This window comes from Saimiri boliviensis, chromosome 19, assembly GCF_048565385.1.
Source record: "Saimiri boliviensis isolate mSaiBol1 chromosome 19, mSaiBol1.pri, whole genome shotgun sequence".
NCBI classification, from domain to species: domain Eukaryota; kingdom Metazoa; phylum Chordata; class Mammalia; order Primates; family Cebidae; genus Saimiri; species Saimiri boliviensis.
Window position 1 is genome coordinate 15,642,093 of NC_133467.1, and position 22,531 is coordinate 15,664,623.

A 22,531-nucleotide genomic window follows, 5' to 3' on the forward strand; every position below is an offset into this window, starting at 1 on the left:
ATAGACACCCATGTAACCACCAATCAAATAAAAATACAGACGCTTCCAGCACTCTAGAAGATCCTTCTTTGTGGCCCCAACCCCTAAATACCGTGCTCATGCTTCTATCACCATACATGAGTTTGACCTTGACCAAAACTTTATGTAAATGAAGTCATGGAGTATGTACTCTTTTGTGTCTGGTTTCTTTTGCTCAACATTTTATCTGTGATATTCACCCATGTTTGCTGAGTATAGCCACAGTTCATTCTTGTCCACTACTGTACAGTGTTAACACTATAAGGCTATACCACAAATTATTTATCCCATTTTTTTGTTGTTGACAAACATTTGGGTTGTTTCCAGCTGGGAGTATTATGAAGCTGCTATGGACATGCCCTATTTGCTATGGTTTTGGCAGTTTCATAACTTATTTTTATTTTATTCTCTTAATTTCATTTTAGCTACTTCTATCAATAAAATAAAAAGGTTCAAACAATCAGAAAATAATAAAGAAAAAAATCTGTTATCCTACCACACAGACAACTACTCTTAACATTTTTAACATTTATAGTTTGCACGACTGAGATCTTGTTATATGTCTAAGTCAACTCTTTCTTTTAGTTATTTTCTTCCTTTTTTCTCTTCCTCTCTCTATTTTAGATCAACAAGGAAATGAACATTTACATTCAGTGTGCAACAGTTTCCACCTTACAAGATGGTGTAAATACATACAGACATAAAAGTTTTGCTGCTGTTTGCTTCATACAAATATTTAGCATATCCCTCCGCATCCTGCTCTTCTCAAATATTATGGCAACACTGTCACATCACTAATTATTTTTCCTACCTTTAACAGCTTTACTGAGATATAATTGACATACAAGTCACCCATTTAAAGTGTACAAGTCAATGGTTTATAGTACATTCATAGATATGTACAACCATCAACAGTTAATTTTTGAACATTTTCATCATCTCAGAAAGAAATCCATACCCTTTAGCTACCAACCCTTACCCCTGCTACTGCCCTAAGCCACTAATCCATTTTCTACCTCTATCCACTGTTCTAGGAGAGGAACCCCTGGGTCATATGGTAACTCTATGTTAAATTATTTGAAGAAGTGCCACATGGTCTTCCAAATAAGCTACATCCCTTCACATTCCCACCAGTATATGAGGATCCCAACTTCTTAACATTCTTGCCTACACTGATTATCTAACTTTTTCATGCAAGTCATCCTAGTGGTGTGAAGTGGTATCTCACTATGGTTTTGATTTCATTTTCCTGACAGCTAGTAATATCAAGCACCTTTTCATGTGTTTATTGACCATTTGTTTATCTTTGAGAAATTTCTATTCAGCTCCTCTGCCTGTTTTTAAATTGAGTTGTCTTTTTATTACTGAGTTATGAGTGTTTATACATTCTGACAAGTTTCTTGTTAGATATGACTTGCAAATATTTTCTCCAGTTCTGTGTATTGTCTTTTCACTTTCTTGATGGCATCCTTTGAAGCACAAAAATTTCAATTTTCAAGTCCAATTTACCTCTTGTTTTGTTGCTCCCGCTTTTGTTGTCACTTGGTGTCATATCTAAAAATCGTTTACCTATTCCAAGGTCATAAAGATTTACCCCTATGTTTTCTTCTAATGTACATGTCTTCTGATGCACATATATACTGATTTCTATTAAGTCTATGCCCAGACATAGATCACAGGGCATATACGGATACAGCTTTAGGCAAATGCTGCCAAAAAATTTTCCAAAGTGGCTGTATCAATTTTCAAACCCACTTGAAAGGTGTAAGGGTTCCAAATGCTCTACATTCTTGTCAACACTTCGTATTTCAGATTTTTTCTATTAATACCATTCTGGTGGGTATGTAGTGGTATCACACTATAGATTTAATTTGCAGTTTTCTGAAAATTATGTATCAGTACTTCTTAACCTTGGCCATCTGAACAATTCATCTTCTAGATACCTGTTCCAGTCTTTTGTCCATTTGTTTTAAAACTGAGTTGCCTGAATTCTTCTGTATTAATTTGCATATTTTAAAATATACTCTGGATACAAGTCCTCTAATCTAAATATTGCAAGCATTGCCCTTTCTAGTGTGTTACTTGCCTTTTTATTCTCTTAACAGTATTCTTTAATGAAAAGATGTTCTTATTTAATAAAATACAGTCTTGGCAGGGCGTAGTGGCTCACGCCTGTAATCCCAGCACTTTGGGAGGCTGAGGCAGGCGGATCACAAGGTCAAGAGATCAAGACCATCCTGGCCAACACAGTGAAACCCCGTCTCTATTAAAAATACAAAAATATTATCCGGGCGTGGTGGCATGCACCTGTGGTCCCAGCTACTAGGGAGGCTGAGGCGAAGAATTGCCTGAACCCAGGAGGTGGAGGTTGCAGTGAGCCAAGATTTCGCCACTGCACTCCAGCCTGGTGACAGAGCAAGACTGTGTCTCAAAAAGAAAAAAAAAAAAAAAAAGAAATACAGTTTTTTCTAGTTAGTACTTTTTGCATCCTAGTTTAAAAAGACTGCCTCCGACACAGTCATACAGGTATTTTTCTATGTTTTGTTCTAGAAATTTTCACATTAAATCTATGTTCCTTCAAGGAGCAAAGAATCCCTATGTTACAGAACTATTTCTGATAATGGGGGGAAAAGAAAGCTTCACAACTTATTTCATGAAGTCAGCCTAACTTTGAATTCAAAATACACCCATACAAATCTCACTGATAAATGTAGATCTTAAAGAATTCTAAGACACTGGCAAGTCAAAGTAAGCAGCGTAGGGAGAAAAATGCGCCACTACTAAACAGGGTTTAACTCAGGAATGCAAAGATGGTTCAATAGGAGATAATCTATTAATGTAACACATCCTATTAACAGATTAATGGAAAAGATGATCATCTCTACCTTCAAAGAAAAAGCATTTGATGAATTCAGCACTTGATTTTTTTTAAATAAAAATCTCTTACAAAACTAATATGAGAAAGTATTTAATCATATCTACCGAGAGTATTAGGTTATTTATCAAAACCAACAGTAAGGCATTACAATTAATGATGATATGTTAAAGGTACTCCTATTAAAATCAGGAACATGAAATTCAGAATCATGTATCTCAAGGGAGGCCTTACTGCTGCCTGACAATTATACTCTATTTTCCTCTTCTTTTTACTTTTTTACTCTCTGAGAGATGACTACGTCATGGATTATTCCTTCTCAAACTTCTAATACATTTTGCAATTCTTCCTTACTCTCAGATGATGAGCTTGGCTTCTGTATACAAAGATAAATTGAAACACCCAGATGAGAACGCTCTCAATCTACTACCATTATGTGCCCATCCATATATTTTGTTTTCTCTCCTATTTCTATAATAACTCTCCCTACTCCTGGTAAAGCAAAGGCTAATCCTTTTGCCTGTAGAAGATCAGGTGTCAGCAAACCACAGTCCACACTGCTTATGCCTACTTTCATTTGACAACAGCAAAGCTGAGTAGCAGTAATGAATTGTACTGCCTAAAATACTACCTAATCTTCAAAGAAAAAGTCTGCTGACCTCTGAACTAGATCATCTCTCCTCTCCATAGAATCATGGACACTGCTAGTTGAAAGGGCCCACTAAGCTCAGTGCAGAAGATATAAAGTAAAATCCATACAAGATATATAATATATCAGGGACATATCAGACATACTGATGACAAAGAAAAGATCTTAAGGCCAGGTCACATATGAAGGATAAAGATTTGAACGGCATAAGACTTTTCAGCAACCACCTCAAACTAGAAAATCAGGCCAGGCGCAGTGGCTCACACCTGGAATCCCAGCACTCTGAGAGGCCAAGGTGGGACGGATCACTTGAGGTCAGGAGTTTGAGACTAGCGTAGTCAACACGGTGAAACCTGTCTCTGTTGAAAACACAAAAATTAGCCAGGTGTGGCAGCGTATGCTTGTGATCCCAGCTACTTGGGAGGCTGAGGCAGGAGGATCACTTTAACCCGGGAGGCAGAGGTTGCACTAAGCCAAGATCGCACCACTGCACTCCAGCCTGGGTGACAGAGTGAGACACCATCTCAAAACAAACAAACAAACAAAAAACTAGAAAACTATAATAATCTGTTAAATTTGGAGAAAAAATGATTTTCACCTTGGAATTCTTTATCTATCCCTGCCAAATTATCAACCAGGTGTCAAGATAGAAGGAAAATATTTTCAGCAATACAAACATCTCAAAAATTTTACCTCTTCATATACTCTTTCTTGAAAGTTACCAAAAGGAAATTAAACTAAAGAAAATCTGTTCTGAAAAAAGGGTCATGTAAGTGAAATAACAGAAAACTATCAATTAAATTCGAGATGAGAGATTCAAGTCTCTCGCATTCAAAAGCAAAGTATTATTCAAAACCCAGTACCAAACGTTTCTCTGTAATAAAATAAATTGCCAAGCCTCCTCAAGCTAAGTCACGTGAACACTGCTATATCCCTATACCTGTGTGTATACATAGATCCTTCCCATATCCCTAACTAGCTACTTAGTAAAATGACTATGTAAATTTATATTCAAACTTTTCCTTTCCATAGAATAGGTAAATATAACACATTTTAAATTCCAGTGTTTCTTTATGTAGTTAAAAATTTTCCTAAATCAAAAGCTCAAGACATTAAATTTAAAAAATTCCAGATTAATTCCACATTAGTAAAATGTATCATACCCAATCTTTATTCTCTCACTAAAAAGGGATCAAGAGGAAATTTAAGACACATTTAAAGAAACAATTTATAAAATAATGCAATACATTCTTTTTTCTTCTCCAAGAAACCTCACTCAGGCTAAGGTAGTTTCAAGATATTTGAATTATCTTCATTGAAAATTAACTTTAAAAAAGCATTAAGATTAGAGTGACAATTTTATTCCAAATAGTTAGTACACAATAAAAATCTCATATTCAAAAAAAGGATACATTTTAATATATCTTATTCTCAAAATACCATGTATCATTAAAATTAAAAGTAAACCAAACTATGTGTCTATTTTATATAGCCAAGAAAAAAAAAAGCAGTACTTTTACAATTAATAGTTTAAGGTTTAAAAGTCATTTAAAATTTTCTGAAAAACCAGATTGTCAAGGAATTGGTTCACTCTCAGTAGGCCAGAAGAAAAAAAACGGTGGTATTTTAAAATTTTAGACCAAAAAAGGAATTTAGATTTCCTTATAAATAAGTGCGAAGAGAGAATATTTTCAGCAAACATTTCATTTAACTACATAAACCAAAGGAATAAGGCTGTCTAACCACATGTAAACCATGCATCATCTGACTTCAGGTAGAATATTTACCTTTGATATACTTGGGAACCAGACACCCAAAGTATATAAACACAGGCATATTTTAAAAACAACTGTCTTAATGCTTTTGTTTGCTAGGCAGTAATTCCCATTATTTTCAGAAAGAAAAAAACAATATCCTTAACCAAAAAGTTATCAGAGGTGTTTCTACTTCTTAAACTTTCAAACTAACATATTTAATATAAACCACTTATCATTTAAGCTCCATCAGGGCACAGACCTGTCTCTTTCGCTGTTGTGTCCCCAACCTTTAGGGGACTAACTGGCCCTACAATAAACAGGTGTAGAATGAATGAACTCAGCCTCTGGAAAAAGCTTAAGCGTTTTACATTGCAACAGGGCAATTTCACCTATTTATCATTCACTACACTCAACTCTAATGACATAAGTTTCATACCAGGTATTTAAACACACACACACACACACACACACACACAAATGCATTACTCACATATGTATCTCACTCACAAAGCCAATTTTTTTAGTTATATTTTCACTCAGAAAAATTTGCTGTATTCTTTCTAGTATTACAAATAAGTATTAGAAAAGCATGTTGTGTCTTGACAATGCAAGTGCTATCTTCAAATTTATGTTGCAATCTGGAAAAATTTAGGCAAACTAAATAGTACTTCCAGAGTTGTGCCCCAAAGTATTTCTTAAAGTCAAATTCCTTAATTCAATGAAAAGTGGAGTAAGGCACAGTGGCGCATGTCTGTAGTCCCAGCTACTTGGGAACCTGAGGCCGGAGGATCGCTTGAGCTCAGGAGTTTGAGATCAGCCTGAGCCAAATAAGGAGAACCCATCTTAAAAAAGAAAGAAAGAAAGTGGGATATAATCGGGAAAAATGCACATCTTACCGTTTAAAAATTATGCTAGATTTTAAAAAGAAAAAATGAACTAGGTTCAAAATAAATACACTGAAATTACTGATCCCAAATGGCATTAATGCCCTTACATTTTGATATTTAGATCTACCTAAAAAGACCTTTGAAGCTATAAAATAAACTTTATGTCTACAAAGCTTGAGTTAGAGCTTTTGATATTAACACTGTTTGGATGTTCAGTATCGGAAGTTTCCTCATAATTCTAAAGTTAGACATTTAGCAGTAACAGTAATACACTTATACGTAAGATTCTATAGCACTTGTACAAGCATGATTATCTCGAGTGGGACAGGCTTCATAGTGAGCAAGCTATGATCTGTATAACTTCAATACTCTGCAAACACGGACTGAAAAGTTTCCTAAAATTCTGATGCTCATCTTCAAAGAAACTTGAACAGAGTCGATCTGATGGTGGATACAGAAGAATACCCAAGTCAACTCAGCAACACTGGTAAGGAAATAAGGCTCTCTATAGCAACTAAAGCGTTGGGGGGAAAAAAAATCCAGGGAGCATAAACAATAAAGCTCAATTAACTGCTGCCTGTGTGTTTCCAATTTATGGGCTTAAATACTCATTGGGCATTAGATATTTCTTAGAGTGGTTTTTTTTTTTTTTTAAAACAGAAATTTAGTATTTTAATTGCCCCTCCTCCACAGCTAACATTAGTGAGTGCCCTTTCTTCCTCCTCCCTTACCCCTCCCAGCTTAAACAAATTAACATTTGTACTAGGTGCCTCCTATCAGCTCGCAGCTTCTTCCCAAACACGCCCACGTACACTGAAACTGGCCTGCGTCTACACAACACACAGCTACAGGAAAAGAGCTTCAGGGTGGGGGGGGGCCTGGGGGAGGGTGGCTGATTCGCTTCGCACAGGTTTACGGCTATTTTCCAGAAATTAGCTCCTCGCTCGTGGCTCGCGTTTCTTCCAAATCACCTCCAAAGCACAGTGTTTATGAGCCTACCTAATCCGATACTGCAATGGAATTCCGGATATTTGCAGACAGATCTCCCGGCTTTGCAAGTGTCTGATGAGATACGTTCGGAATCTCTTTTTTTCTGTGGCCCGGTTCTTTACTGTACAGCAAGCCGACCTAGGGCTGCGGCCCCTGTCCCACACCCGGGCCGCGCGCCCGGCCCAAGGCCAGCTCAGGACGCAGCCCCTCCGGGGCCGGAGCTGGCGGAGCCGCTCGGGCTGCAGGCCGCTCTGCAACAGGTCACCCTGACCGCGAGTCCGCGGGTTCGCGGGCGGCCAACTCTGCGGCCAGGCTTCTGGGCGCAGCCGCCCGGGGCAGGGGAGGGGGTGTGGCCCGGCTTCGGCTGGTCCTGGCTCCGAGGTCCAGGCTTGGGCTCACCTGAAGGGAGGCTGAGGCGCAGCTGGGCGCCAGAACAGCGCGAGCGGAGGCTGGGGGCTTCCGCCACCCCGGAGGGAGAGGGAGGCGGGTTCGGGGGGTCGCCGCGACCCCGGCTTCAGGACGGCGCCCCCGAGCGGGGACTCCAAGGCCACTCCGACGCTGAGAACCCGCGGCCGGGGGAGGCGCGCCCCCCAGCGCCCTTCTGCCTCAGCCCGAGCTCCGCAGCCCCCTCCCTGCGCGCAGGGCGAGCAGCCCCGGGGCCCGCGGCAGGAAGAACCACACTCCGCAGCGCCGGAGCCGCCGCCATTCCCCGCGTCGCCCGGGGGGCGCCGCGCACCCACCCTTCGTCCCACGCAGCGCCCCGCGGCCTGAGCCCACCGACCTGTGCAGCCGCGGCCGTCTCCTTAGAGGATGGAAAGACAACGCCGGCCTCACGCTTCGCCGCCACGGCCGCCGCCGCCGCCGCCGAGGATAGCGCTCGCCGACCCGAACAGTCACCGTCTCTCATTCAGCGCCTGCCGCCGCCGCCGCCGCCGCCGCTCGGGGGAGGAGAGTGAGCTGGAACCACCCCGTCCGCGCCGGGGGGTGGGGGAAGAGAGCGGACCTGGCGGGGGCGCGCGTCAAGCGGGAGGGGCGAGGCCGCGCGCCTTGGCGCGCGCACCAACGGGGCGCGCTCTCGAGGGCCCTGAGCGCTGCAGCCTGTGGGGTCTTCCCCGCGCGCTTCCCGCCCGCCGCTTTTCCGCCCCGCAGAGCCCAACTGCTGCCGGGGGTCCGTGTGCGCCGCGCGCGCAGCAAGCCGCAATCCCACCGCCCGGCGCCTTCTGAAAGGAGGGGCTCCCAACGGCCAAACAAGGGGGCGGGGAGGGGTGGGAGGATGGACGGACAGGTGGGGCATCCGCCAGCTCCCGGCCACCCGCTCCCGGCGTGGGGCCCTCTGCGATGAAATCCGCCGTGATGTCTGTGGCCTTCAGCCCGACTCTTCACCTTTAAGGCCAGAGAACAAAGTCTGGAAACACTTGGCCCCAAGATCAAACATCCAGCCCACACCGGCGATGTTTTTAGAAGTCACTGCGGACAGATGAGGGGGCTCCAAATGTGGAGGCACCCCACTGCAGTAGATAAGATCATAAATTATAGTGATCAATATCCTCACACATTAAGATTCGGGAGGTGTTGGAAGTAGGCCTTTGTAGATGTTACGCAGGGTACTACCCTTGACTTAAGGAGCAAATGACAGAAATTGGGCGGAAAGGTGTTGTTTCAGAGGGTGCACTATATGGGTGGCCTACTTAAAACTAGCACCATGTGATGCAGCGTGACTGTTAACCGAAGGTTTTAAGTGAGCCGCCTTTGCATCTACTGTCATTAGACCATTTGGAAATGGATAATTATTTTGATGATCTGCAGGTTCTTTCTCTAGGCAATGTGCAGTAGAATGTGGAAAGAATACTGTGTACCAGCATTAAGTGTAAAACGTGAAAGGACCAAGAATTCATTATTCTCATTTGGTTTCTTTCCTCCCTCTAATAACCGCTAAATAGAACTGATTAATCTTGAACGTTGAAGAATGCTAATTGTTTCCTCCTTTGATTGCCTTGTGTCATAGTCCTTTATGTTGGGGAAGCTAGAATGCCTTTCAACCCGTTTCTCGAAAATAGGGTTGTTTCTTTAAAGCACCCCGACCCAAAATTAAGTCAAAAAGAAAAACAGTGAGAATAGGCAACAAAGTTCATGTTGTTTCATTTTTATTCCATTTCATTTTCAGAGAAAGTCTTGAATTATGATGAAATCACGAGAAGCAGAGCAATCAAAAAAAGAAGAAAAAATCCCCCCACACAATATTTCAAATGGCAAGAGTCCATAAAAGAAAACAAAAAGGAAGATGATTGGTAAAAAGGAGAGAAATGCATTATGTATACAGAAAGTTTTCTCATGGATGTTAATTGCTTCAAGTCCCAAAGAAACAACAAAGTGAATTAGCACTTGGAGGAAAAACCCCTTCCAGTTACTGAGTTGGGTAAATGTTTAGTCTTTTTTAAGTGTTACTAAGAGATTAAGGAAAATGTCTTTGGCTGTATGCCAACAATAATACATACAACAAATATATATACCATTATCACACATAATTAATTGCTTTTAAGAAATAGGAAAACTGAGGAACGGAATTCTATATTAAATGTCTTACAATTACTTGAAACTTGAATTAGGGTTTCATAGATATAAATGAGCCAGTGTCCCTACATCTGCCAATAATTTTCACAGTTTATTGTAAAAGCAGTGAAGTTTTCACTTGGACTTTGAAGAGAAAAAAACCATATGACTCATGAGCAAGGCCATGGATATACCAAATTATTATGCGTACTTAATTTGAGTTTGAATAATTACCCAAAATCTGTTTCTCACATTGATAACTTATAAAACAATACTTTTATTAACCTTATGAGTTGTGTTGGCTGGGTGTGGTGGCTCATGTCTGTAATCCCAGCACTTTGGGAAGCCGAGGCAGGTGGATCACGTGGTCAAGAGATCAAGGCCATCTTGGCCAACATGGTGAAACCCCATCTCTACCAAAAGTACAAAATTAGCTGTGTGTGGTGGCAGGAGCCTGTAAACATAGCTACTCAGGAGTCTGAGGCAGGAGAATCACTTGAACCTCGGAGGCGGAGGTTGCAGTGAGCCAAGATTGTGCCACTGCACTCCAACCTGGCGACAGAGCGAGACTCCATCTCAAAAAAAAGAAGAAGAAGGAGGAGGAGGAGGAGGAGGAGGAGTTAAGTTCAAATTTGTGAACTTGATAAGATTAAGAAGTTGTATGTAGTCGGGCAAGGTGGCTCACACTTGTAATCCTAGCACTTTGGGAGGCTGAGGTGGGCAGATCAGGTGAGGTCAGGAGTTCAAGACCAGCCTGACCAACATGGTGAAGCTGATCTCTACTAAAAATATAAGAATTAGCCAGGCATGGTTGTGAGCGCCTGTAATCCCAGTTACTCAGGAGGCTGAGGCAGGAGAATCACTTGAACCAGGGAGGCAGAGGTTGCAGTAAGCCAAGATCATACCACTGCACTTCAGCCTAGGCAACAGGGAGATTCTGTCTAAAAAAAAAAAAAAAAAGAAAAAATAATTTGTATATGAAAATATAGAAAAACGTTTTTCCTCAATATCTTTTATAAAATCAGTGTCCTTTCCCATTCATTGATAAATAAATTGAAGCAGTGGCTTTTTACGCTTAAAGAAGACCAGCACCAAATTTTCTTTACCAGAGCACTTTTATCACAATTAAATCCTGTACATTGCTTTATGGATTCCATTTGCTTTTGCTAAAATACAAGAACTATGCAAAGTCTTAGTGTAACAAAAAGTACTAATGTATAAAATAGAAATGCCATTATATAAAATAGGAATCAATAAGAATTCGATATGCTTAAAAGTCATTTTAGAGAGATCACCATTATGTAATAGTTTTATTACTATCCATCAAAATTATTTCCAAGGGATAAGCCAAGGAACTAATTTAGATATAGAACAAACAGTTCAAAGAGACCACCACTGCAATAAACCAGTCATCAAGCAGCACAATTCATTACAGCTGTCAAAACAAAATCAAACTGGCATGGTAAGAAGGCTTATTTTTTCAATAACACCTAATTCTATTACAACCAAAAGAATTTCAGTAATAACATATACCTTTGTTATTTCTCTAACCTTTAATCTCTTTTTTCAAATATATATAGTGGCTGGACATTGTGAAGAACTTTGTTGGTTATGTTTACAATGTTACAATTTAAAATAGAGGCAAAGTTCCCATACCCAAAATTCACTTTGAGGGAAAGGACAGGTAAGGGAACTTCCAAGGGCTAGACAGACATTTTCCAGAAAATTGACACTATGGTACAAGGAGAGCCTGCCTTAATTCCCAATCAAGAGAGATGTGCCACAGGTCTCAAGATACCAGCAACAAAGATAATCAACAGTCCATTCAAATCTGAGTACCATATTAATTTTACAGTTGACATTTACAGTTAGCTGCTTCTCACAGGGGCAACTCTATGTGGGGTATTGAGCCACAGGTATTTATTTGCTTAATGAGATTGCAGTGAACGTAGACCTCACTATTTCACTCCGGCCTGGGCAACAAGAGCAAAACTCTTGTCTCAAAATAAGTAAATAAATAAATAAGCATATAAAATAAGAAACGGCTGAAACAACTCTGATATTTTGGGAGCATTTACTTAGTTCAAAGACATTTCACCTGCTTTGATATTTTCTGATATATTTTAGATTATTACATTTTCCAAACAACTTTTTTTCCAGGTAAGTGAATTATTACTGTATTCTACTTCCTTTATAACATTTTTAGGTATTCTTTATATTTAATGAAAGGAAAGGATCTTGGTCGAGTGTTCATCTCTGTAGTTTCCTTTTTATATATCCTACATGTTAAAATAGGTTAGAATTAAAAAAAAAAACAGGAATTCATAAATGCATACTAATAATTACTTGAAAAAACAAATGGAGAAAAAGGAAATACTCTTGCTTATGGTAGAGTGTTGAGAGATTGTTGAAGTTAGAAAATCATCGTGTTGCAACCATTTAGGGCAAAGATTGGGTAAGGCAAAAACCATATTATATCTAAACATAGAAAGCAATGTTGATGAGGAACAAGATATTTGCATGATCTTAGAGTATTTTTCCATAGACTTCTTATTGTTGAAAGGAAAGGAGTAACTATACATACACTGGATAAATTGGACAAAACTCTCACCAGGTCATCAAAATTAACATCACAAATGAGGGACAGATGGACATTATTTGCCTCCAGATGTGATTCCCTGAAGACACAGCATCTAATGAGGAAATGGGGAATCTAATGCGGAGACATCAGACAAATCCCAAGTGTGGAATGTTCTGTTTTGTTTTTTAAAAGGGGCAGGGGTTCCGTATCCTTCAAAGATGTCAGTGTCATAGAAGACAAAGGCTGTGAAAATATTCCAGCTGAAGAGCCATGACAACTAAATATAATATGAGATACTAGACTGGATTCTTCCCTGAAGGAAGAAAAAAATGCTATATAGAACATTATTCAGTTAATTGGAAAACTGATGGTAGATTAATTAGATTAAAATATTTCATCAATGTTAAAGTCACTGAAATTGGTAACTGTCCTGTGGTTATGTCTCTATTCTTAGGTAACATATACTAAGATAATATATACTTAGGTAATATATAATATGGTTCCAAAAAATACACGTACATATATATAGTGAGAGAGAAAACAGAAATGATAAAAAGGTAAAATTTTAATAACAAGTGACTCTGGGTAAAAAGTAGATATTCTTTGCAGTCTTTCTGTAATTTTGAAATTAGTTCAAAATAGAAAGGTTTCTTTAAGGTTACAATTTTGAAGAAGCAGTTACAGCAGAAGTAAGCAATCCATATACTATAACATCATAATTATTTTAAATGGCCACCTTACTGCAAGATCTCATATGCTTTCTGAAGTCGTTGACTGCCTCCATGAAATTGTCTCATCTCTCAGGTTACAATGAGAGAGAGCGAGATGTCTTATAATCAAAAAGGAATCTTATTCACCTTTTCATTTTATAAATGAGGGAACTGAGGCTCAGAGATTCAAGAGACTTGCTCAGAGTCCCTTAAACCAGTTATGACAGAGGACAATCTTGATTCTACTTCTATCTTTACAACTGCTAAGCTGCTACCGCCAGTTTCTACCACTTTCTCTTTTTTTTTTTTTTGAGACGGAGTTTCGCTCTTGTTACCCAGGCTGGAGTGCAATGGCGCGATCTCGGCTCACCACAACCTCCGCCTCCTGGGTTCAGGCAATTCTCCTGCCTCAGCCTCCTGAGTAGCTGGGATTACAGGCACGCGCCACCATGCCCAGCTAATTTTTTTGTATTTTTAGTAGAGACGGGGTTTCACCATGTTGACCAGGATGGTCTCGATCTCTCGACCTCGTGATCCACCCGCCTCGGCCTCCCAAAGTGCTGGGATTACAGGCTTGAGCCACCGCGCCCGGCCCCACTTTCTCTCTTTTCTCCTTCCTGACTCTAGTTTCCTAACAGCTTTGTATTCTCTTCTTTCTATGATTATATAAGGAACCTATATACGGTCTTACTCTTTGAAATATCACTGCTCCGCTGGTAGTTCTTAACCCAGGCTTCTGTAGCACATCTCTCATTGCCCCCATGATGTCTATATTAGGACATTTCATCATCAGTTCAACCTCTACAGGTTCAAATTGGAAGAACCATAGAAGAAAAAATTGCAACGGCTAATAAAACCTATTCATCCTTACCACATGTCCATTGTTTGTTGTTGTTGGAGAGTTTTGTTGCTAGAAGCATATATATCTTCTATAAATACAACAACGGTGCCGGGCGCGGTGGCAAGTGCCTGTAGTCCCAGCTACTCGGGAGGCTGAGGTGGGAGGATCGATTGAGCCCAGGAGTTCTGGGCTGTAGTGCGCTATGCCAATCAGGTGTCCACACTAAGTTCGGCATCAGTATGGTGACCTCCCAGGAGCAGGGGACCACCAGGTTTCCTAAGGAGGGGTTAACTGGCCCAGGTCGGAAACCGAGCAGGTCAAAACTCTGGTGCTGATCAGCAGTGGGATCGCACCTGTAAAATAGCCACTGCACTCCAGCCTGGGCAACACAGGGAGACCCGGTCTCTTAAAAAAACAAAAACAACAAAAAACAAAGGCGTTGCTTTCTTTTTAAACTGAAAACATTTAATTCCTTAATCAGCATCCCCTCCAACATCGCTGCTTCCAATATTTCTTTTCTCTCTCGCCTTTAAAATCACCTTTAACTCTTTTTTTCTCCATCATGGATCCATTTAGTCCTGATTCTTGTAAAATTTTTATTGCAATTATTAGCCCTAACCACATATGTAGAAAGGTAATTCTAACTGATCTCTTAGATTTAGCAACTCTCCACGCCTTTCTTTTCACACACCTTTTCCTCACTTCCAAATTCAAAAATCCTCAGCTGTTGCTTTTGATTTAGTAAGGTGGTATCTAGGGACTACTATAACCCATCTACCCTACTAAATCACCTCATCACCACTCTACACACTAGCCAAACCATTCTTTTATGTTTTCAATTAAAAACCACTTATTCTCTGATCACCAAATACACCCCTACTCCTATCATTTCATTCCAGTGCACCTTTCCCCCACCCTTCCTCTGTTCTAAGACTCTAAGATCTGACTTAAGACCCGCCTTTACTCCTTCTAAGAGGATGTGCTGATTGATACATCTATTTCACACTGACACCTCCCTTCTCCAAACTCCCGTTGAGGTTTTCATTGGCATACTGTCTCACTTCAGCAATTTATTATAGAATGCCTTCGAGTTTTATCAAAGTGTGCATTTCTCATATCCCCCAACAGACTGTAAACTTCTGGAAAGCACAATCCCTAATTCTTTCTTTGGATTCATTTTTACTGAGCATTTGTAATAGGCAGACAATGCGCTGAATTCCTCACCTATGTCACCATATTTAGTTCTCAAAATAACCTTAAAAGGTAGATATTTTTGCCACATTTTGGTAGTGGGACAAGGTTAAATGACTTGTTCAAGGTCATGCTGCTAGGAAATGGCAAAGTTAGTTATCAGATCCAAGCAGACCAATTCACAGTCTCCATGCTCTATTGCCTCCTCATAAAACTTCACTTCCCATGTATTCATCAGTTAACAACACAATGTCACAGACGTCAATGAGGCTTGGAAGATAATTATTGAATATAATATGCTTTGCACTAACAATGAGCAATCCAACATGTGCTACCAAGTGCATGTCTAATATATGGTTAGTATTTTCTATACTTTAGTTCTGTTATAAAAACTTATTCAAGAGTTCCGCAGAGTAAAACTAGTTTCAAAATCTTACTACTTTCAGAATAATGGGAAAGTTAAATTGGAAAAAAATGGCATTAGGTCCAATTCCTCATTTTGTCCACCCCAGTGCATTAAAAATATATGTTTCAGGAGATTATTTTCTACCATAATAGCGCAGTAATAAAGTTGGTTATCGCATTACAGATGGGAAAGGCTTACTGCATAACCACTGAGTCTATTTCCCTGGAGAGATGCAATTCTATCTGTGGTTTCGCATTCCAGAAAGAAATATTCTTACTCCTTCTGGAAATTAGTAACATAAGCATTTTAAAGCACTTATGTTAGATCAACCAGTAAATTTTATATAATTTTTACTACATTTAATTGAGACTTCACTCGGCAAGAGAGACTTTCTTAATTATGATATAATCCAACATACACAGGTTTAATATTCATCGTTGTGTACTGGCAATTGTATTTGTCACTAAAAGGTACTATATAACAGAGCAGTTATTATTTAAGATTATTAGACTTGGGAAAATATAAGTGGTAATACAATTAGCTATCAATTGACTTTCAAACTGCGACTCTAGTTAGAAAACGTGATTTCAAAAATAAAAATACCCTGATATGTTAGTCACTTTTCAAAAAATTGGTATAAACATACTGACATGTATTACACTGTAAGTGTTAACAGCATACACACTGAACCTAAAATAAAATCACTTTCAAACTAATGGGCTTTAAAGCTGAGTTATATCTATTTTTTTTTTCTTTAAAAGACAGGGTTTCACCATGTTGGTCAGGCTGGTCTTGAACTCCCGACCTCAGGTGATCCACTCGCCTTGGCCTCCAAAGTGCTTGGATTACAGGTGTGAGCCACCACGCCCAGCCAGGGCTGAGCTATATCTAAACATAAATACTTGCAAAGACTTACTTATATTTCAGTACTTTTTGTTCCTCTCAATGTTATTAATTTTGAAATATACCCACAACAGAGGCAGAGCTTCTGGCAGATAAAAACCAAATTTACTGACCACCTTCTATACTTGGTAAATTGAATATACATGTTTATCTGTGCTACCTCCCAAACTTTCTCTAAAATTACAATAAAGAACAAAAAGAATGGAAGAAAAGATGGTACCAAATGATTAATTTTGGAAGACAGAGAAAAAAAACGATAAATAATAATTGGTTTAGCTAAGCAGAGAATAATGAAATCAACTTCCTGTAGAGGTGAAAGGCAAAAATAAGCCAGCTGATTTGCACAGCAGAACTTAGGAAATTTTAGGAATTGGAGATGCCAGATACTAAGGAAAATGGGAATGAGAAATGCCTCTAAAAACAAGATTGGATAAAAGTCTGTAAGAACAGTTGCAGCCTCTGTCCTCCCTCCAGCTACCATGCCATCCCCACCCCAAAGGGAGAATGCTCTGTGGAGATTTAAAACGAAGAGATTGAGGAGAGGTGTCTGACTCCTAATTATGAGCAAGCAGTGAAGGACTACCAAACATTTTAGGAAAGTCTCTAACGTGATAGGTAGAGAGCATCTCCCAGCCCCAACCAACACCCCCACCACCCCCGACATACCTGCCCCCTCCAGAAAACAAAAGACAGGAACGCGGTGAATTTTTTAAAGTTTAGTTAATATCTGTGAAAACACACAACATTGCATTCATTAACATTGCATTCAAATAAGGCTATGATGCTATGAAAAAGCTACAACCAAAGAACAAGAAAAAGGCTCTTATAAATTACAAATTAATAGCTAACATAACGATGTTAACAAGAAGTTGGAAGGTAAATTGAAGTTTCCCAGAGAGTAAAAGACTCTAGGCCAGGCATGGTGGTTTAAAACCTGAGCACTTTGGGAGGCCTAGGTAGGACTGCTTGAGCCCAGGAGTTTGAGATCCACCTGGGCAACAAAGTGAGACACTGTCTCTACGAAAAATACAAAGATTAGCCAGGTGTGGTCACGTGTGCTTGTAATCCAAGCCACTTGGGAGGCTGAAGCGAGAAGATCACTTGAGCCTGGGAGGTTGAGGCTGCTGTGAGCTATGACCATACCACTGCATTCCAGCCTGGGACACAGAGTAAGACCTCGTCTCTTAAAAAAAAAAGAAAGAAAGAAAGAAAAAAACTCTAGACCTAACCATATTGTAACGCTACACTGAGCTAAGAATGTAGGCAAATCAGTGCCATTATAAATTGCTGGGAAAGAAATTGGTAAAATCTCTACTGAGGACAGTTTGGTAATTGTCTCAAAACTAAAAATGTTGTAAATTCCATTTCTAGGAATTTTACCCTACAGATACACTCATTTGTATTTAAAAAGAGGTATATGCAAAGATGGTAATAGTAAAAGACTGAATATACTAAGTGTTTTCAATAAGAGGCTGTTCAAAAAATCTTATTACACCCATACACTGGAATGCTGTGCAGCCATTTCAAAAATGAGGTTGCTCTAGATGAACCCACGTGAAATGATTTCTAAGGCATATTGGAAAAAGCAAGATATGGAACTTTGTGCTTAAATACAGAGAGCACATTTCTAGAAGAATATACCAGAATTGACAATGATGATTACCTCTGATAAGGGGAACTGAGGGCTGGGGTGTGGGTAAGAGGGTAAGTTTTCAATGTGTGCCCTTTTGTATCTTTTTAATTTTCTATTTTTTAAAACTGTTTTTAATCTACAGAGTTAATGCTTCTATTTATCTTCATTACAATTTATTCATTTCTAATCAAAATAAAGTTTGTAACTCGCATCTGATTTATTCCTAAAGCCTCCAAAATTAGACCCTAAACTATAATAAACAACACCCTTGGATTGAACGTGGCATCTTACTATAATCAGTTCAGGTATACTGTCCTCTTTTTGGTTTTTAATTATTTGGCAGTACTGATAACTGATAATCCTGTATTTTATCACAGTCATTCTGCATGTACCTCTTTGCCTACACTTCTACCATGGCCTATAGCCCCTACTAAAACGGTGGCCCTGAGTGACTGTGAATCTGTACAGATCCTTCCCCTGACATGCAAAGGTGATGGAGGACCTAGGCTAAGCTCAATCTTCCTGCTTCTCCCAAGAATCTGGAAAAGGGTCACTGAGAAACAGTTAGCCTTAGAAGCCAAACCGCAAGGTTATGTAGCGCTCAGTGAACGGCAGAAAAGACACAACTGAGCAGGGAAAGAAAGCCAGTCTCCAGAGAGAGGTACAAGGCTGATGAGGGACAGAAACCACATGAGAGATGATTCCTGTCTTTCCAATTCCAGATCCGCTGGCCTTTTTTTGTTTGTATATCCTGATGCTTGTCTGCTCTGTTTCTTAAGCTGGTGCGAGTAGTTTTCTATCCCTTGTGCCAAACCATTTCCTAGCTAGAAAATCAATCCTGATGCAGGGTCTTGCTTTCTCTCTTTCTTTCTTTCCCCTCTCTCTCTCTCCCTCCCCTCCCCTCTCCTTCCCTCCCCTCCCTTCCCCTTCCTTCCTATCTCCTCCCCTCCCTTTCCCTCTTCTCTCCTCTCCTCTCTTGGTCTTGCTCTGTTGTCCAGGTTGGAGTACAGTGGCAGCAAATTAAAAAAATTTTTTTCTGGCCAGGCACGGTGGCTCACGCCTGTAATCCCAGGACTTTGGGAGGCCGAAGTGGGCAAATCACAAGCTCAGGAGATCAAGACTATTTTGGTCAACATGGCGAAACCCCATCTATACTAATAATAAAAAAAATTAGCTGGGCGTGATGACATGCGCCTGTAGTCTCAGCTACTCAGGAGGCTGAGGCAGGAGAATCGCTTGAACCCAGGAGCCGGAGGTTGCAGTGAGCCAAGATCGCACCACCGCACTCCAGCCTGGCGACAGAGAGGGACTCTGTCTCATAAAAACAAAAATTACTTTTTTTTTAATATACAAAAGGGTGTCACGATGTTGCACAGGCTGATCTTGAACTCCTGGGCTCAAGCAATCCTCCTGCCTTGGCTTTCCAAAGTGCCGAGATGTATGTTTTCCAGCCTCCTTATTAAAGACTGGTCTTTTATTTATTAACACTTCTTAATATTTATCCCGGTAGAAATAATATTGTACTGGGAGCATGGTGATGTGGAAGTTACTTACCGTTCCCCCCGCAGTAAACTACAATAAAAAACCTTCCTTTCTATATCCAGTTTCTTTTACTTTAAAATTAGGATGAGAATATTTGCCTTATCTTTTTATTATTATTTTTTTATTTTATTTTGAGACAGAGTCTCACTCTGTTGCCCAGGCTGGGGTGCAATGGCACAATCTCAGCTCACTGCAACCGCTGCCTTCCAGATTCAAGCAATTCTCCCACCTCAGCCTCCCAAGTACCTGGGATTATAGGCACGTGCCACCATGCTTGGCGAGTTGTTTGTATTTTCAGTAGAGACGGGGTTTCACCATGTTAGCCAGGATGGTCTCAATCTCCTGAACTCATGATCTACCCACCTGGGCCTCCCAAAGTGCTAGGATTACAGGAGTGAGCCACCATGCCTGGCCTTGTCTTCTTTATGACTTATAACTTTAGTCTAAGGATTACATAATGTTACAAAAGCTAAGATAACTTTGAAAAGTGTTTTAAGGCCAGGTGCGGTGGCTCACGCCTGTAATCTCAGCACTTTGGAAGGAGAAGGCGGGTGGGTCACTTGAGGTCAGGAGTTCAAGACCAGCCTGGCCAACATGATACAACCCCATCTCTACTAAAGATACAAAAAGTAACTGGGCATGGTGGTAGGCACCTGTAAGCTCAGCTACCAGGGACGCTGAGGCATGATAATTTTTTGAGCCTGGGAGATGGAGGTTGCAGTGAGCTGAGATTGCACCATTGCACTCCAGCCTGAGCAAACAAAGGCAGACTCTGTCTCAAAGAAGAAATAAGTGTGAAAATGTCAGGTATTAGAAGTAGCATTATGGTTGTGTGCCAATTTCAGAGCACTTCCCGCAATCGCTGAAGTTAATTTGAGCGTTTGGTAAGACTTGCAGGGTCTTAATTGTCTCCATTTTCTGTCCTTTGTCTCCAAATCGCTGACCCAGACCTAAACATCAATGTGCAGGTTGGGCAGTGTTCGCCTTGTTCCAGATTTGTCCCTCAACACCATCTGTCGGACACCTTCCAATTCTCTGCTTCCCCAACCCCTGGCTAGCCTTGCCCTACCCTACCCTTCGTATTTTTAGTAGAGATGGGGTTTCACTGTGTTAGGCAGGATGGGCTCAAATGTCCTGATGTTGTCGTGATCCACCTACCTGGGCCTCCCAAAGTGCTGGGATTACAGGCCTGAGCCACCATGCCTTATCTTGGGCTGTGTTTGCCTTGTTCCAGATTTGTCCCTCAATGCTATCTTTCAGACACCTTCCACAGGCCACCAGGCCTGGCCTACCCATGTCCAGGTCAGGCTCCTGGAAAATGAAGTGGGCCCACCTTGCCTAGAAAGGGAATTCAGACAAACTTAACCTGGGTAGCACTTAATCGACACACCCCTTTCTCTCCAGACTTGTTCACATGATAAACCCATGTCAGGCTCCAAACTCGCATTGTAAAATCTCGTTCTCCTGCCACATCTCTCCAATATCTTAGAGATACAGCCACCTCATGGTATCAGAACAATTAACAGTCTTTCAGCATCTATCCCCTTCAGGAAGAACAAAGCTCCATCTCTTCCTTCTTACAAATATGTGCTCTCTTCTGACTTCTTTTCCTTGGATATTTATTTCAATTTGATATTACCTGAATACAGCTATTTCCCATTATACAGGGCACCCGTATGATTTTTTCAGGTTTCATACAACCCCCTATCGACAGCCAAGTGGATGCTTAATCTACAAATGAGTTAGGTTTCAAACGAGATATGACTCCTATTCAATTAACTGTATAAAATTTGTTATATAACCAGCAAACAGAAGTTTAAGTCTAAAAATAGTATCCAAGATCTAGGACAAGAGGTGGAGATAAAAAGTCAGGAAGAAGATGAAATCCTCAGGAAAAGAAATAATTCATCTACTAGGTTAGTAACTGTTTTCTACAGAAAACCATCCAACATAACCCATGCTACAGTGGGATTTAGAACATACAGACAAGAAACTAAGTTTCCTCCCTGAATGTCATCGGGAAGAAACTCAAAGTGTAAACTTGGAAACTGTAACATGTTAAAAATCTCTCTTCACATGAAAAAAGAATGTGTTATAATAGAAAAAAATACAAAAAGAGGAGTCTGGAAAAATAATCGTCTGACATAAAAGTGATCATATAGTTAATACAAATATTCTTACAGTGGAAAATGTCAATCTTTCTGACTCATACTAAGCAATTTCTTGATATATTATCTATTCCTAAAATGAACCTCTCTTCCAGGAATGGTGGGGGGTGGAGATGGAGAGAGGAGAGTCAGGGGTGGTATGGATGATCAGTTCTGTTGTTCAGCTACATAACCTAACAAATTCTTATTCTGATTCATTTCTTGCTCATTTAACAGGAGAGGCTCATCAGCCTCTGAACAGCCCGATTAAACTTCTCATCCTGCAAAGGCAAGGTAGAATTAGTCCCAATAGCTATTGTACCTCATGAGGCCCTTCCTAAAGAACCAGATTCCCCTACGTTCCTCATGCGCATTATTACATTTGGCATCTGGGCTCCTTTGTGCACCACAAACTAACCACTTACTGTGTTGCCAGTTGGCGTTGCCTTTCCACGGCACTCTTTATCTCGTATTTCATTAATTTTTCTTATAATAGACTATAAGCTCCTTGAGGATAAAGGTGCCTTCAAATTTGCAGTCCTTTATTACCACCATCCCAATGGCTTCCACAGAGAAAGCGTTCATTAAAAGGTTTTCATACATAACAAATCAAGATGAACGATACTGATACTGGACAAGTCACTTTACCAAAGTCCTCAAATTAAAATTTCCATAATGATAAACCACAGCTCCTTCAAAATCCAGGTCATGGCTCACTTTCTCCAAAAAACATTCTTTTTTATCCCTTGTTTCCTTAATTCTTATTTCTTGATTTTTATTAGGGATACAACAGTGTATGACTTGACTAAAGAAGCTGTTTAATGTTACACTTTTTTCTTTTTCTCTTTTGA

General features: G+C 40.2%; 1 protein-coding gene and 1 pseudogene across 4 annotated transcripts in view; one reads left to right on the forward strand and one right to left on the reverse strand.

Annotated features, from left to right (window-relative positions):
- The window catches only part of RALGPS2 (Ral GEF with PH domain and SH3 binding motif 2), a 189,654-nt gene extending 181,608 nt beyond the window's left edge, over positions 1–8,046 (reverse strand). For 3 of the 4 annotated variants that reach the window (XM_003925334.4, XM_003925333.4, XM_074390145.1), the window contains exon 1: positions 7,958–8,046. The gene's annotated coding sequence lies outside the window, so the exon portion shown is untranslated. Of the gene's footprint in view, positions 1–7,185; positions 7,271–7,957 lie in introns of those variants that run through there. The other variant, XM_074390146.1, reaches the window with a different exon arrangement.
- Positions 7,081–8,132, forward strand: LOC104650969 (uncharacterized; annotated as a pseudogene).
- Positions 8,133–22,531: the final 14,399 nt, after the last annotated feature.